This window comes from Prenolepis imparis, unplaced genomic scaffold, assembly GCF_030444845.1.
Source record: "Prenolepis imparis isolate NDT839.2.m4 unplaced genomic scaffold, iyPreImpa1.0 SCAF_2, whole genome shotgun sequence".
Classification (NCBI taxonomy): Eukaryota; Metazoa; Arthropoda; class Insecta; order Hymenoptera; family Formicidae; genus Prenolepis; species Prenolepis imparis.
Window position 1 is genome coordinate 23445118 of NW_028141160.1, and position 18090 is coordinate 23463207.

General features: G+C 33.8%; 1 protein-coding gene and 1 pseudogene across 4 annotated transcripts in view; one reads left to right on the plus strand and one right to left on the minus strand.

The window, feature by feature from the left end:
* LOC145933027 (rap1 GTPase-activating protein 1) overlaps positions 1–18090 on the minus strand; it is a 113908-nt gene that overhangs the window by 71671 nt on the left and 24147 nt on the right. The gene's annotated exons all lie outside the window — the stretch shown is intronic.
* Positions 415–5283, plus strand: LOC145933023 (fatty acyl-CoA reductase 1-like; annotated as a pseudogene). The gene is made up of 8 exons (XR_014424806.1): positions 415–601; positions 872–994; positions 1095–1188; positions 1403–1648; positions 1756–1901; positions 2845–3144; positions 3317–3607; positions 4002–5283. The product of XR_014424806.1 is annotated as a fatty acyl-CoA reductase 1-like (transcript).

An 18090-nucleotide genomic window follows, 5' to 3' on the forward strand; every position in this document is an offset into this window, starting at 1 on the left:
TCGTACAAAATATATATTTTGAACTCAAAATTGATCAAAAAATATTTTATACACAAAAGATTTAGTATAAAAGAGAGAATATTTTTAATCAATTGCGTCAATATTTTTGAAAGTTGAATAATTCTGATAATGAATAATTTGAAATAATAATAAAATAAATAATAATTTTAAATATATATATATATAATTTTTGCGTCCCGCGCGCGATTGTATGTTTGTGATTACGTCGGTGCAAGATCTCGGTTCGCGATCGTCCGAAGAAATTATCACGATGAAACGAAGTAATATTGCAAGCAAGTATATAAATATATCGAAACTCGATCGATGTAGTTCGAAAATGTTGAGTCATCTAGTGCGTGCATTGTATACAACTTTGATTTAACTTGCCAATCGTTCGACACCATTCTTCCGACTTAGAATACATTATTCATGAGCACTAAGAATATAGATATAAGAATTATTCATGAGATTTCATATTCCAGTAAGGTGAAACGTACTTCGTCACAGTCAAAGTTTGATACTGATAACGGTGACTTCGAAAATTACGAGAACTCTCGAAGCGCAAGAGAGCATTTGCAGAAACCGCAATGATTAATCAAGTGTAAGAGAGATGTGTCGCGACATTATTTTATCGTAGTTTATACACGTGCGAAGAACTTGATATTGTAAATTTCCAAATGTCAAATATATCGCAGAAACTTTACGTAATCGAGTCTAAAAAATTGCCTCTCGCTTATTGTCACAATTAAGTGCTTCTATCAAGTAACAGAAATTCCTATTTCGAGAAACAAAGAAGAAAGTTCAAAGATTAATTAGTCGCGATAATCGTGTGAGAAAAAAGTAATTGCGAGAAATTATTTTAATGTTTCAGCGACGAGACCCCGCGAGTCAATACGGCGGAAAGTGAAATCGCGCAATTTTTCTCAGGCTGTAAAGTTCTCGTAACAGGTGGTCTGGGCTTCCTCGGAAAGCTTCTAATCGAGAAATTGCTGCGGTAAGCATAAATCAATCGACCGTCAAACTTGTTGCAAGAAACTTTCTTTCTAAGTTATCATTATTTATATGCAAAATATGTTGCGCAATCTCTTGCATAGATCTTGCCCGAACGTCGCAACATTATACGTACTTGTAAGAAGAAAAGATGGAAAGAGTCCTCATCAACGCGTGCAGCAACTTGCCGAAATGCCCGTAAAATTTTTTTTCTCTTATAAAGATATCATCTCTCTTTCCTTCAAAAAATAATGTTCCTCTATTATTGTGATAATAATTTATAATGACGTGATATTAAATGTAAAATTGTTGATATAAATTCTACTATTATTACGTCTATTATTTACATATGTTATCGTTATATTTATTTGTTTTTTTAATAATTGGAAAAACAGATCGTTATGTCTTTTAGTTATACGAGAGGCTAAAGAGGGAGCAGCCTGATTTTTTGCAAAAATTAACGGTGATCGAGATCAATCTGGACACGACAAATTTAGGTTTGTCTACGTATGATCGAAATATGCTGCTGGATACGAACGTCATTTTTCACGGCACGACCATCGTACGATCCAATCAAAAACTTCGCACTATGGCAAACGTTCATGTGCAGAGCACGAAACAAATATTACTATTGGCGAAAGAGATGCGCGATCTCAAGGTATAATAATTTCATGATAATTTTATCGTTAAAGTTATATATATTAAATTATATATTATATAAAGTTATATATATTGATCGTCGCGACAAATCGCACAAATTTTCAGGCGTTTGTTCATCTGTCGACCGTTTTCGCTCATTCGGCGGTCAAATCCATCGAAGAGAGACATTACCCCCCGCCAATGGGGACCGATCACTTATTGGCATTTTTAAGTGCCATGAACGACAGGAATCTTGAAGCTATCACACCAGCGTGAGCCTTATCTCGAAATAAAAAATAGCTCTCTTTCAAAATAGATGAGAAATTTCCTTGGCGTCGTCTCGTTTGAACAAAATAAAATATTTTTCATAAATCAGAGAGCGCAGTAAAATAATATAATAATACAATTTTATTATACACTCGTCAACAAACTTAACGCATATGTATTTTAAGTCAAAATTTCGCATAATTTCAAATAAGCATAACTCCGCTAAAAATGATCGGATTTGAAAAATTTTTTTTTCACTGTCAAGCTTGAAGTCTCTACTTTAAAAACCATTCGTCAGATTTTTAATTTATCCTCCTCCCCCGTACGCTACTGCTTCAAAAGTAAGGACGTGTTTTGTCTCTAAAAAATTGCGTATTTTGACGCACTCCACGGGGTGAAATAAATTTTTTTCGCAAATCTTATCATAACTATCGTAAAATGTGGACTTTTTACTACAAATTTAAAAAAAAAGCAAAGTTCGTACGATTTTTTTTCGCGGAGTTATTACATATGAAAGTTACCCATACATTTTTTCTGACGAATGGTTTTTAAAGTAGAGACTTCAAGCTTGACAGTGAAAAAAAAATTTTTCAAATCCGATCATTTTTAGCGGAATTATGCTTATTTGAAATTCTGCGAAATTTTGACTTAACATACATATGCGTTAATTTTGTTGACGAGTGTATTATTACATAATAATATAATATAATTAAATGTAAAGTTATTATATTATTATATTATATATAATATAATTATTATATATTATATAGTATAATAATAATTATATATTATAGTATATTATTATATTATATAATTGCTCTTTTACATTAATTGAACGATCAAATCAATGATTTTTTCGGAAGAAGATTGGAAAAAATCAGACGTTTCTCCCCGCCTTCTACGCGTTATTCAATTTTCTCGATTCGGCTTTTCTGATTCATTCGACAGATTGATCGGCAACTGGCCCAACACGTTCGCATTTACGAAAGCGATCGCGGAGGAGACGGTGCTGCGATACGGTGGCGGGATACCAGCGTGCATCGTGCGACCGTCCGTCGTGACTTCGACCTGGAAGGAGCCGATCGTGGGCTGGGCCGACAGCGTGTACGGGCCCGTCGGCCTCCTGGTCGGCTCGAGTCTCGGTTTATTGCGCACGATACATTGCAACACCGACAAAAAGCTCGACTTCGTACCGGCCGATTACGTGACGTCGTGCCTGATTGCCGCCGCCTGGCACACCAACGTGAGGTGAGCTGCTCATTAATCCGCCCATTTCGATGAATGTAGTATATACTTTTTTTAAATCAAGGCGGAAGTAGCGATCGCGTAGCAAATAAGCGCGAATATAAAAGGAAAAAGATGATATAATGATATATACGACGACGAGATAAATCTCGATATCCACCATTTTTGTCGATAGGAACGTCAAGAAAGACTTTAAAGTGGACGTGGAGACCGGTATCGTGCCGGACGTGGAGAGGATACCGGTGTACAATTGCGTGTCGTCGTGTCAAAAACCGATAACCTGGCGAACTTTCCGAAAGCACGTGCGCGAACACGGATCGAAGATACCAGGCGCGAGGAACATACGGCTGCAATGCATGTTTTGGAACAGTAGGCTGTGGATGCACAAGATTCTCGTGTGCCTGTTCCACTTGTTGCCCGCGATCATAACAGACACGGCGGCCGTTCTCACCGGCCGAAATCCAAGGTCAGATATATTTTCTTTCATCTCTCTGAAATACGCGGATTTTATGGAGATCGCGGAAGATATCGTCAAGACCGCTTCACCTTCTGTCAATGAACCCAAAGCAACTTATTTAAATATCAAAAATGCGTCGGAACTTTTTCTCTGCCCGAAAAAAATACAAAGGGACTTTCTATTCGGAAAGCTCCTAAAATATGTCGCGGTGCAATTATATAAGTTATCGAAAATACGCGGTTGGTACCCGGGTACCCATATATTGAAAAGGTAAAAATATATGTAATTATTGATGGAAGGGTCGAAATTTTAAGCGACTTAGCGATGAGGACTTGTTAGATAAATGTGCAACGCAAAACGTTTCTGCAATTCCGTAATTCTTTTCATGCTTTTTTATATTTAGATGGTGCACGGCCTATAATCTGATACGCGCTCATCTCTCGGCGACGTCTTACTTTACGACGCAGCAGTGGCACTTTGGGAATAACGCGACGGTCAAACTGTGGGAACGAATGTGCGCGGTGGATCGCAAGATATTCGAGTTCGATATGAGCAACTTCGATTGGGTCGAATACGTGAAACGAATGGCAGGCGGTATTGGCGCGTTTGTCGACAAAACGTGGGACGTTGTTGTGAAGGAAGGACTGGCTGAATATGTCGAACTCTGATCCCCCCGTGTTAGTTTGAAACTCGACTTATTATGTGTAACCGGGTCGCGCTTTCTCTACGTAATTTATATAATCTAGAACCACGAAGAATTCGCAGCACCCACATTTTTCTCGTTTAAATATTACAAAGATATATATTGTATATTTATCATAAAGATATATATATTATAAATTAAGAACATATTATAAGAATCAAATATGTTATTAGGTAGAAAATTATAAATTATATGTAATCTCCATTTCATCGTATTTTGCAGCTTTATTTGCTCTCAATGTTATTGAAAATTGTCGAGTTCAATCTCGATTGTAGAATTAAATGATAATCGGTATTTGATGGAAGTAAAATTTCACATTTATAAATACAAATTAATTTCCTACAAATTGTACTTTCATGTCGACACAGAAGATAGCGACTAGAAAATGCAACGAGTAGGAAACTAACGACTCGCCGGACTATCTCGTCGGCCAGTGAAAGTGGAGATATTTGGAAAAGTCCGGAAACGGTATACATACGGCATATTACCGCGTGGTGGGGAACGTCACGGCGGCGTGATTTACCGATAGCAACGATGGCGCTTGTTGGTTCGAGATTACCGGGGTGAAATCTACTATTCACCAGAAATGCGAGTATCGCGTATCTGTGATCGTGATATCCCGAGCATATGTGCTGTACGCTCGTAAACCACGCCGACAACAATGCGGCCTCTTCGGTCTGATTGTCACTGTTCCAGAACGCTCGGAGGGCACTCGTGGAACGTCAACGACCCCGGGGGGAAACAACACTTCACCGAGACGATGACCGAGACATCTTCAGGAATGTGTAATCATCGTAGTATCACCTTTGATTTACTCGGACTCGAGATATGCGACTGTTTAAATACCGATAATTTGACATACAAAATAAAATTGAGCTGAATCGTGGAAATCGTTGGACGATATAAAACTAATAATTAATATAAAATTAATATTTCACAATATATTTAATTTAATATCATTAATATAAAATTGTGATAAAGGAGATAGTGAAAAAATATTGAATCTCAATTTAATATTCGTCAGATGATTAAAAAATAATTATTATTCTTAAAATTCTCACGTTATTCTACTTTATTACATTTTAATCTATTTTTATCTCTCTCAATTTCGTTATCACTTCAAACTCACAATCAATCTTTTATTTTAGAATCGATATCTCGTTATATAAGCCATCGTTCCAGTTTTTCCAAATATTCCGATTGCTGTGCACTTCGTCATATATTAATTAAGTCACATTAATTAAGTCTGATTCTATTATCGCGGCGCGTTATATAGCCCCGGTAGCTGCATCTCATGCATTCGATTCGCAGAAAGAGCGAAGCAGTTATTTTGCAGCATCTACCTACACGCGGCGCGAGTCCGTTCGATCATCTATCTATATCTACCTATCTATCTATCTATCTATCTATCTATCTGCCTACCTACCTACCTACCTACCAACCTACCTACCCATCTACCTACTCACCTACTCGCGCGATTTGTCCCGTTTCCGCGGCGTTTTTGCGTTCCGTTGCTCTCCGAGGCCGGTTTTCTCGCGTGTCGAACATCGAGACTCAATTTAGCGAAAACCAACTCGCGCGAACTGTTACAACTACTGTTATGAACTGAATTCCCGATTTGTCACACGAAGAAGAACATTACGGCCAGCGTTGCCACGTCACGTGGGAATCATTTATTTTCGCAACGAGTTCAAGGAAATTATAAATCGCTTCGAATAATCCTCGCCGATAAATAAATAAAAGATGTATATAGACGGATCCACGGATGGATGAGAAAGGCGAGGAGAGAAACGTAACACCGTGGTGAAATAGATCGTGTCGGATATTAAACAGTGCGAAGAATGGATTCTCTCGTTGCGGAAACAAAGTTTCAGAAAAAAAAAAAAAAAAATTGCCCGACGAAGAAGGCACAACGAGAATTATATACGTATGATACATGCTAATATTCGGATGTAATATATTTTTGAATAAAGTGAATAAATTTTTGCACATTTGCGAGTTCAATGGATACCATTACCAGCGTAATAAAAAGATGCGAACGATAACCGGGCGCGAACAAAGCTGGTCGTTAAGATGATAATAATATTCTTTCTCTTAGCACGAGCGCCCGCGCGCGTTAATAATGACGGCTGAGAAACGCGTTGTGAAAAGCTGGTCGACTCTGGTATTATTAAAGGAAGGGAAAAAAAAAAAAAGAATGAAAATACAATGGTGATCGTTACGTAACTTACTACGTATTGCGAACGTCGTAATAGACGACATCCACTTGCGTGCGACATCATCCAGCATATTTATGCGATTAATATGGCGGACATACACGTATAAATAGTTTTCTTTTTATTTTTTTTATTGCACAATCGCGCATATATTCTCGTTAGCGCGATTATAAATAAATAAATAACAAAAAATAACGCAGTGCGCGAAGAGAGAAAATATCGCGTTCTTTAAATGACACTTTAATTTTATGCAATACACAGCTGATTGCGCGTCACGCCTATCGTTTGTCGAAACAAACGAATTTGCACAAATTTTGCGAACCGAAAATACTCTCTGTCGGAAAACAAGTTCGAGATACGCAGGAGCAAACAAACAATAACAATGCTCGAACGCTCGACAATCGTCTCTCTCCCTCTCTCGTGCGGGGCAAATCGGATACAGAATGAAAAAAGAAGAAAAAAAGTAGAACGATAGTGCGATGCGCGAAAACAATAAAAAGTACCAAAGAATCGACCGAACCCCTCCTTTTGACAGCATCGCCGCGTCGTTTTGACAGAGCTTGACGAATTCTGACACGAGGAACGAAACGAGACTTGCGAAGAGGGTCGGGAAGACTGAACGAACAATTGAAATAATAAACTGACGCGTGCAATCGTTGCAACTGCATCGTCACATCGCGATATAAAAGTTCTTTATTTAAAGAAAAAAAAATTGTCGTTTATTTCTATCTGTTTAAACAAACCTTACCAGGATCCGCGATCGCCACTTTGAATCAAAGAATTATTATCATATATACTATCTGTGTATTTATTATTTTAACTGCAGAATTGTTGACAAAAAAACAAAAAACAAAAAAATTTGATTTTTTGAAATTTATTTCAGAATATTTAAGTGAAAAATTTTTAAATAGACAAATTTTGAAGAAAGCCTTACACAATCTCTGATAAGTTTTCAATATTTTCCATAGAAAATATCTTGATACTCTCTAAGCCTCGAAACGTGCGAAGGGATTTTATGGAATAATGCGAAATTTTCGAGTAGGATATAGAGAGAATAAACGAAAAGGCGCACTCGCCCGTCCGGAAAATGCCATGGAGAAACGAAGGGGGAGCGCGAACGAAAAGGGACCAGATTGGCCAGAAGGGTGGTGCCCCGCAGAAAAACCTGCCGTGCGGGGTACTCGATTCTTTCATTCACTCGTACCGTAGACGATCTCGTACATCAGGGCGGCTCGAAAAGAGCGATGCGTTATTATTAATAGCCCGTAGAAGGAACGCAGACACGCGAACACAAAACTCCGGATTGGGGTAGAGATTTTTCTCCGTCTCTCTCTCTTTCAGGGGTTGGAAAGGGACTTGGTCCCATTTCAATTTGGCGCACGCTGCAGTGTCCGAGTTTATCTCGAGCGGATTAATTTCGTGGCTCGATATGTTTCGAATAGAAACTCTATCGTTTTATCCGTTCTTTTTTGTCGGTAGTTGCGTGTACCGGAAGAATATAAATCCCAGAAATAGAAACGAAAGCACTATAATGTACAGACTACTACAACGTATCTCATATGATTTCAGAAACTCATAAATAATTTTTTGAATATCTTATCAAAAAATATACATATATTTTTAATATATGTAGTTTAATAAATGAAGTTATAGTTACGATATATTACATTTAAATTAAAGATTTAGTAAACTCTTTTTTAAAATAAACTATGAAAAAACATATTAAATCTTTCGCGAGATTTTATTTCCTTGATCTGCATTCCGATTAATCATGAGGGAGTCTATTCTGAGATCGGATCTTACTCATCATATGGTTCGATAGATTCGATTATGCACAATGCCTTCCGTAACATTGAGGGAAAACCGTCATTGTCGCATTTCCGCCCTTGTCATATCACATTCCGCGATTCGATCGACATTTATCGTCTATTCGTAGCATTACAGAAATATTGATAGAGTCATCCTGTACGTTTCATCGTAATGTCGCATAAAAATAATCATAATAAAAAGATATTTGCATCCTAAAGAACTGATTAAAAATGTAAAAAAAATTGCAGCTTTTAAAATAAACAATTTTAAGAAACTAGAACACAGCGCGCGCTGAGCGCGCGTCATTCCTCAATTTTATATAAAAAAGAATGAAATGTTTATATAAAGTTTGTTTAAACTTGATTAATATTTTTTGACAGAAATCAGCTGATTAAAGCGTTAATTTGCTAATTAAATTTCAAAGTAATAATATGTTATAAAATGTAAAATAATATGTTGTAATACTTTATCCTCCATTAATATTTTTTGACAGAATTCAGTTGATAACTGTCAAAAATATTAATCGAGTTTAAAGTGTTATAACATATTATTTATAATATTATTATTTTAATTCTTATAATATATTTTTATTTTAAAATTTAATTGCAAATTAACGCTTTAATCAGCTGATTTCTGTCAAAAAATATTAATCGAGTTTGAATAAACTTTATATTATTTTCCCTTATAAAAATTAAAATAATAAGGTTGTAAATAATATATTATAATTTATAATACTTTAAACTCGAATAATATCTTTGACAGTTATCAATTGATTTCTGTCAAAAAATATTAATCAAAGATATGGTATTATAATATATTATTTACATTATATTTAAATTTTGTTTTTAATAAACTTTATTGAAGTCAAGTTATCGAGAAAATTGCATAAATAAATTTGGAGAAAAAAATAAAATTAGCGCATTATAAAAATAGATATAATTTAATTATTAACGCGCGTTCTATTAAATTAATTGAAATGTGTTATAAAATAACTAATAAACATTTCTTATTTTTTATGTTTATAACATATGCACGTTGAAAAAATCTCTGTTATGATACACATTCAGAATTTAAACACACATATATACAATAATTTATCTTAATTTATTTATTTCATGATAATGAATTTGTGATATATATATAATATATATTTATATGTAATATTACGATTAATTTGAGACTTTAATTCTTTTAATGTGTATAATAGGTATAAAAATAAAAAAAAAGATAAATTTAGATATCAAACAATTTGCAAGAATTAAAATAAGAATAAAAAGAATTTTACCGATACATCTATTATTGCAAATTATATTATAATTATTAGAGAAAAATTTATTCCTAAATTCCTAATACCTTTATCTAATACCTTTTTGTATACATATATGTATTAAAATATTAGATATAATTTTCACAAATACATTACCTTAAAACTTTTTAAAATAATTCAACACTCACCAATTTGATGTACGAAATTGTAGACAATGTTAATCTGTAAAAAACGTATAAATATTATATAAAACAATTATTAAAATATTTAAATCATTTGTAATATTTTAAATCATTTTTTGAAATATTAAAATTAATATTTCAATTTTCAAATTAATTTTAATATTTCAAAAAATGATTATATCAGGTGCATAGTTAACTTTTTTATTCGTACTTAAAGATATTAAAAAATTAAATAATTTGCAAAAAAATATTTTTTAAAGAAAGATAGAAATAATTATAAAAAATCTTTAAATTAAAATATTTTACTATTTACCTTTCCTATTAAATATTTTAAAAGAATTTAGTTACGCATTACATAAATAATTAAATCTATATATCTTTTAAATATAATACTAATATGTAGAAATTGTATTTTACACATATACAAATATTTATTATTAAAAATTATTATATTTATTATTAAATATTCTAAGTATTTTTCAAAATATAAAATCTAGGATATTTTACATTCATTATTATACAACAATAGGTTTGTTCTTTTTAGCTGCACTGATGAACTAGTGCAATAAGTTAGAGTGAAACAAAATATATTTGTCTCACTTTAACTTATTGCACCAGTGTGCATTAGTGCACCAGTGCGGCTGAAAAAAACAAGCCTAATGTAAAATGTGGATCATTACCGCGAAGATAAATGGATAATCTCACAAATAACAAATAAAAGTTAAATCAATTATAAATTATATTTACCCTATCGTTACTACGCCGTTGCCCGATGCCTCCCCGGGCCTCCGACCTCTCTCTCTCTCCACACCGTTCCGTGGAATTTTTCGAAACACTTGCACTCGCGTTACTTTCTTCCGTTCGCGACGCGGAGCGACGTTCGGATTTCAGATATCACATTTTCGACGCGTTTTTTGATAAAACGCGAGAATCGCGAGAGCTTATTCGCGCGCGAATGAAACCGATGCTCTGTTTTCGCGTCGCCACTTTTTTCAAGACGCATTTATCGGAAGGCTTCATCGAACGACGATGATGCGGCGACTACTTCACGATGCACTCAGGAGTCGCCGATATTCCAAGAAATGGGCACTACATTTCACTATGTTTGATATATCACAATTCAACGACGTAGAAATCGAATCGACAACGGCGAAAAACTCCGGAAATTCGCGTCGAAAGCGCAACGGTAATTCGATCCGCCCGTGTACATGGTAGACTCGCTCATGAAATGGCGTCGCGTCGCGTAACGGACTCGCCCGTGCAATCGCGATCACGATATCGTACACGATTTCGCGACACGATCGGATTTGTACAATAATTAAGCACGTAAAAACACTAAACTCACACTCGTACTGTCGCGGACCGGCGATGAACAATCGAAAATGCACTTAACAACAGCAGTACTGACTGGCACTGCCAGTTACGGAACGTGCAACACGTCGCGACAAGAACGCCAAGGTCGTAGTGGTGGGGATGCTCGGGCCGCCGAGCCGAGCTCCGAGCCGAGCCGAGCCGAGCCGAGCCGAGTCGAGCCGAGCTCCGAGCTTGCACGTACGCCGCGACTTCTACCACTATGACCTTGGCTGCGCATCCCGTAACTGGCACAAGCCTGTCTGTTCGCTGGTCCGTGACAATACGAGTGTGCGTTTAGTATTTTTACGTGCTTAATTATCATACAGATCCGATCGCGTCGCGAAATCGTGTACGACATCGTGATCGCGATTGCACGGGCGAATCTACTATACGGCATGTTCCGATACTGCCAGTACTGAAAATATATAGTTTACGTTACGTATATTATATGTTTTCAGTACTGGTAGTAATATCGGAACATGGAGTATGTAAACGGGCGGATCGAATGACCGTTGCGCTTTCGACGCAAATTTCCGGAGTTTTTTGGCGTTGTCGATCCGATTTCTACGTCGTTGAATTGTGATATATCAAACATAGTGAAACGTAGTTCCCATTTCTTGGAATATCGGCGACTCCCGAGTGCGTCGTGAAGGAGTCGCCGCATCATCGTCGTTCGATGAAGTGGGCCTTGAAAAAAGCGGCGACGCGAAAACAGAGCATCGGTTTCATTCGCGCGCGAATAAGCTCTCGCGATTCTCGCGTTTTATCAAAAAATGCGTCGAAAATGTGATATCTGAAATCCGGACGTCGCTCCGCGTCGCGAACGGAAGAAAGTAACGCGAGTGCAAGTGTTTCGAAAAATTCCACGGAACGGTGTGGAGAGAGAGAGAGGTCGGAGGCCCGGGGAGGCATCGGGCAACGGCGTAGTAACGATAGGGTAAATATAATTTATAATTGATTAAACTTTTATTTGTTATTTGTGAGATTATCCATTTATCTTCGCGGTAATGATCCACATTTTACATTGTTGTATAATAATGAATGTAAAATATCCTAGATTTTGTATTTTGAAATACTTAGAATATTTAATAATAAATATAATAATTTTTAATAATAAATATTTCTATATGTGTAAAATACAATCTACATTCTACATTGTATTATATTTAAAAGATATATAGATTTAATTATTTATGTAATGCGTAACTAAATTCTTTTAAAATATTTAATAGGAAAGGTAAATAGTAAAATATTTTAATTTAAAGATTTTTTATAATTATTTCTATCTTTCTTTAAAAAATATTTTTTTGCAAATTATTTAATTTTTTAATATCTTTAAGTACGAATAAAAAAGTTAACTATGGGCCTGATATAATCATTTTTTGAAATATTAAAATTAATTTGAAAATTGAAATATTAATTTTAATATTTCAAAAAATGATTTAAAATATTATAAATGATTTAAATATTTTAATAATTGTTTTATATAATATTTATACGTTTATATTTTACAGATTAACATTGTCTACAATTTCGTACATCAAATTGGTGAGTGTTGAATTATTTTAAAAAGTTTTAAGGTAATGTATTTGTGAAAATTATATCTAATATTTTAATACATATATGTATACAAAAAGGTATTAGATAAAGGTATTAGGAATAAACCTTTTTTCTTTGATACTTATAATATAATTTGCAATAATTGCAATATCGGTAAAATTCTTTTTATTCTTATTTTAATTCTTGCAAATTGTTTGATATCTACACTTACCTTTTTTTATTTTTATACTTATTATACACATTAAAAGAATTAAAGTCTCAAATTAATCGTAATATTATATATATAAATATATATTATACATATATACATATATCACAAATTCATTATCATGAAATAAATGAATTAAGATAAATTATTGTATATATGTGTGTTTAAATTCTGAATGTGTATCATAACAGAGATTTTTTCAACGTGCATATGTTATAAACATAAAAAATAAGAAATGTTTATTAGTTATTTTATAACACGTTTCAATTAATTTAATAGAACGCGCGTAATAATTAAATTATATCTATTTTTATAATGCGCTAATTTTATTTTTTCTCCAAATTTATTTATGCAATTTTCTCGATAACTTGATTTCAATAAAGTTTATTAAAAACAAAATTAAAATATAATGTAAATAATATATTATAATACCATATCTTTAATTAATATTTTTTGACAGAAATCAATTGATAACTGTCAAAAATATTATTCGAGTTTAAAGTATTATAATATATTATTTACAACCGTATTATTTTAATTTCTATAAGCGAAAATAATATAAAGTTTATTCAAACTCGATTAATATTTTTTGACAGAAATCAGCTGATTAAGGCGTTAATTTGCAATTAAATTTTAAAATAAAAATATATCATAAGAATTAAAATAATAATATTATAAATAATATGTTATAACACTATAAACCCGATTAATATTTTTGACAGTTATCAGCTGATTTCTGTCAAAAAATATTATTCGAGTTTAAAGTATTATAATATATTATTTACAACCTTATTATTTTAATTTCTATAACATTTTTTTATTTTAAAATTTAATTAGCAAAAATTAATAGTTTAATCACTTGATTTCTGTCAAAAAATATTAATCATGTTTAAATAAACTTTATATAAACATTTCATTCTTTTTTATATCGAGGAATGGCGCGCGCTGTGTTGTTCTGGTCTTATAAAAAAATATACATATTTTTAATATATAAAGTTTAATATATGAACAATATGTAGGATGTGATTTGCCAGTCGAATTTTTAAACAAGGTTTAAGATTTTATTGACCAACACTGACTAAAATTAGAGGGGAGTCGGGAAATAAATCTCGAATTGAGATTATTCCCAAAATAAGTCTTATAATATAAGAATTAATTTTAGTCAGTGTTGGTCAATAAAATCTTAAACCTTGTTTAAAAATTCGACTGGCAAATCACATCCTACATATTGTTATTTACACACCTGGACCTAATAATGGTGTTGATTGAAATTGTTTATCAAGGCAGAGAAAAGTATAGAATCGAAGGGTCTGAATAGCTCAGTTGGTGAGAGCAGTCGCCCGGCAAGCGAAAGGTCTCGGGTTCGATTCCCGATTCAGCGACTTTCGGATCTATATTTTTCTCGCCTATAATTTTATAGGGGGGTTAGAGGGGAGTCGGGAAATAAATCTCGAATTGAGATTATTCCCAAAATAAGTCTTATAATATAAGAATTAATTTTAGTCAGTGTTGGTCAATAAAATCTTAAACCTTGTTTAAAAATTCGACTGGCAAATCACATCCTACATATTGTTATTTACACACCTGGACCTAATAATGGTGTTGATTGAAATTGTTTATCAAGGCAGAGAAAAGTATAGAATCGAAGGGTCTGAATAGCTCAGTTGGTGAGAGCAGTCGCCCGGCAAGCGAAAGGTCTCGGGTTCGATTCCCGATTCAGCGACTTTCGGATCTATATTTTTCTCGCCTATAATTTTATAGGGGGGTTAGAGGGGAGTCGGGAAATAAATCTCGAATTGAGATTATTCCCAAAATAAGTCTTATAATATAAGAATTAATTTTAGTCAGTGTTGGTCAATAAAATCTTAAACCTTGTTTAAAAATTCGACTGGCAAATCACATCCTACATATTGTTATTTACACACCTGGACCTAATAATGGTGTTGATTGAAATTGTTTATCAAGGCAGAGAAAAGTATAGAATCGAAGGGTCTGAATAGCTCAGTTGGTGAGAGCAGTCGCCCGGCAAGCGAAAGGTCTCGGGTTCGATTCCCGATTCAGCGACTTTCGGATCTATATTTTTCTCGCCTATAATTTTATAGGGGGGTTAGAGGGGAGTCGGGAAATAAATCTCGAATTGAGATTATTCCCAAAATAAGTCTTATAATATAAGAATTAATTTTAGTCAGTGTTGGTCAATAAAATCTTAAACCTTGTTTAATATATGAAGTTAGTTACGATATTACATTTAAATTAAAGATTTAGTAAACTCTTTTTTAGAATAAACTATAAAAAAAAACATTAAATCTTTCGCGAGATTTTATTTCCTTGATGTTCGATCTGCATTCCGATTAATCGGGAGCGAGTTAATTCTAAGATCGGATCTTACTCATCATATGGTTCGATAGATAGACTCGATTATGGCACAATGCCTTTCGTGACACTGAGGGAAAACCGCCATTGTCGCATTTCCGCCCTTGTCACATCACATTCCCCGATTCGATCGACATTTATCGTCTATTCGTAGCATTACAGAATAATTGATAGAGTCATCCTGTACGTTTTAACGTAATGTCGCATAAAAATAATCATTATAAAAAGATATTTGTATTCTAATTAAAGAACTGATTAAAAATGTAAAAAGAAATTGCAGCTTTTAAAGTAAACAATTTTAACAAAAACAAGAGAAAGAAAGACAATGACGAATAATTTGACGTGTAATATTTACAATTAAAAGATTTCATGTTCAAGAATTTCAAGAAACTAAAAACTTGAATCTTCAATTTTCAATCTCTATAATTTAGAAAAAAATTAGCTTAAAATTTCATAAAAAAGAATTATATAATAAATTATAGAATTATATAATTTAATATTTATAAATATATTTTTTAATTTTTCATTCTTATCTCTTATTGAAAATCTAAATTTTCAAATCTCGATTTGTATTCTTTCTGAAAAACATGGGGACCTCTCTTACATCAAATCTTTCAATTGATAATGTATATAATTAAATGTTTCATGGCAAGAGTTTTATGTGAGCTACTATGGCGCTCAATTATTCAATTGTTCGGCGCAAAGCAGCCACGAGCAAATTGCTACACTCGCAGAGTTTAACGAGGGTTAACTGTGGTATACCTAAAGTACGCACTGTATATCCACCAAGGAGACAAAACGTCGGAATATGAACGGCGCGACGAGTCGCAGGTCGTTTCTCCCGGTTGTTACTTCCGGCACGCGATTTCCGGTGAATTAAATCTGAGAAGGCCCATCAAGATATATCCTCGTGCTACGGAACTGGTAATTACAGTTAGCAACGGCGATAAGTATCATTGCTCGCGATAAAGTATATGAATCTCTCTTTCTCGTCACGTTTATTTATATGTGTAGTCCTAAAATTAATACATAATAATTTTTTTTTTTTTTTTTAAGAGAAAAATGTCTAATTCGTTTTCGAAATTTTTCTCTCGGCTGAAAATACCGAGATACCAATAATTTTCGATTTATAGCGTATATTAAAGACGAAGAACTTCTCGGGTTTGAAGCTTCATCTGTGCAATTGAAAATATATAATTATAAATTATTTTCCGTTAAAATTGAAAATTTAGCTGAGAAACTTCCCCCTACTTTCAACCATGAAATATCTAATAATAAATAATAAATGGATGTTTCTATTTCAACGCGATATCGATAATCGGATGTTGGGGGGGGGGGGATTTGATTCAATCCAGATGAGGGTCAAAAGATTTTTTGGAAGTCGTAATCTCTCGACGCTCTTTTTACTCGCACTTGCATACAATGTTGAGGTATTGTACGTGTTTCCACGGGATTAACATCGCGGCGAGAAACGTGGACAAAGCGGCTAGCGTGCGAACGTCATCGCGTCCCTCTCCACCTCCTTCCCCTTTTCGCCCCTGCGTCTCCGCGCGCGTAGACTAAAACGAATGGAAATCCTTCTTCCTGTCGGCGCTTCGTAAATCGAGCTGATGTCCCCTTCCACGGAGACGTTGACTAACGACGTATAAAGGCAGGATGTAAAGGTACGCGCCGGCGCGCGCGAAAGGATAAAGGGGATCAAAGAAACCGAGACGCGCGCGAGCGTCTTATTATCCGCGAGGAGTCTATTTATTTAAATGGATGGCGTTTAAGAAAAAGTTTGCTGTGTCGACGTTCCGAGGCTTTCAGAGTGGAAATTGAAGCCGTTATATAAACAGCTTTTTTTTTTTTTTTTCTCGATATAATTAAGTTTTTCAATGATTATTTCTAGGAATTATATAGAATGATCTTGGAACACCTTTTCTCGATTTCCCCACAATTTCCGTTTTTAAATTAGTTTCTTTCATCGCGTTCTATGTAAAAATTTAAAATCCCATAAAAATGTTCCATACATACTACGTCACAAATGTTTCTAGTCTTTCAAAGATAAATATTTCTTTTTATGTGTATGTGTGTGCGCAATTTTATTATTTTATATAAAATATTTATTTAAAACAATATTGTATAAATAAATATATATATATCTTTTGGAATTCTAACAGATGATGCATATAAATTGAAGCATTTATTTACCTTTTAATTCAATAAAATTTACTTTATTATTCTTGATGGATATTTTAGCGACCCACACAAGTGTTTCAACAAAGATAAATATAATATTGATAAAATTACATCAATGTAATAATTTTATATATTTAACTTGTCTTCGCTAACTGAGAGAACGAGAGAGAGGGAGTCTTTTAAAATAAAATAAAAATAAATAATAAAATAAAACAAAAATGTTATAAAATAAAAAATAAACTCGCACACGTTTCTTTCCTACAATTTTACATATATATATAACGTATCGTGTATGTACATGCATGTCACTTTATAGGCTGATTTTCATGCATTATTTCTATCGCTCCTCTCACGTCGTCGCGACACGCGAGAAAAAAATTGGGAAGGCGCGAGAATATATATCCCGTGAATATATTTTCGTATTCAACGATTACCTCTCCGTGAGGAGAAAAGCGAATTCTCGCAAGTATTCACGGCGTGAGCTCGATATTCCTCTTGTTTGCGGACACGCATGTGTATACGAATAAACACACGATAGTATACTGGGTGACGATGAGCAAATGGAGAATTCGCCGTAACTATAATACACGAATGTTATTAAATGATTGGAATTATTTTAAACACTCTTTAAATAACTGAT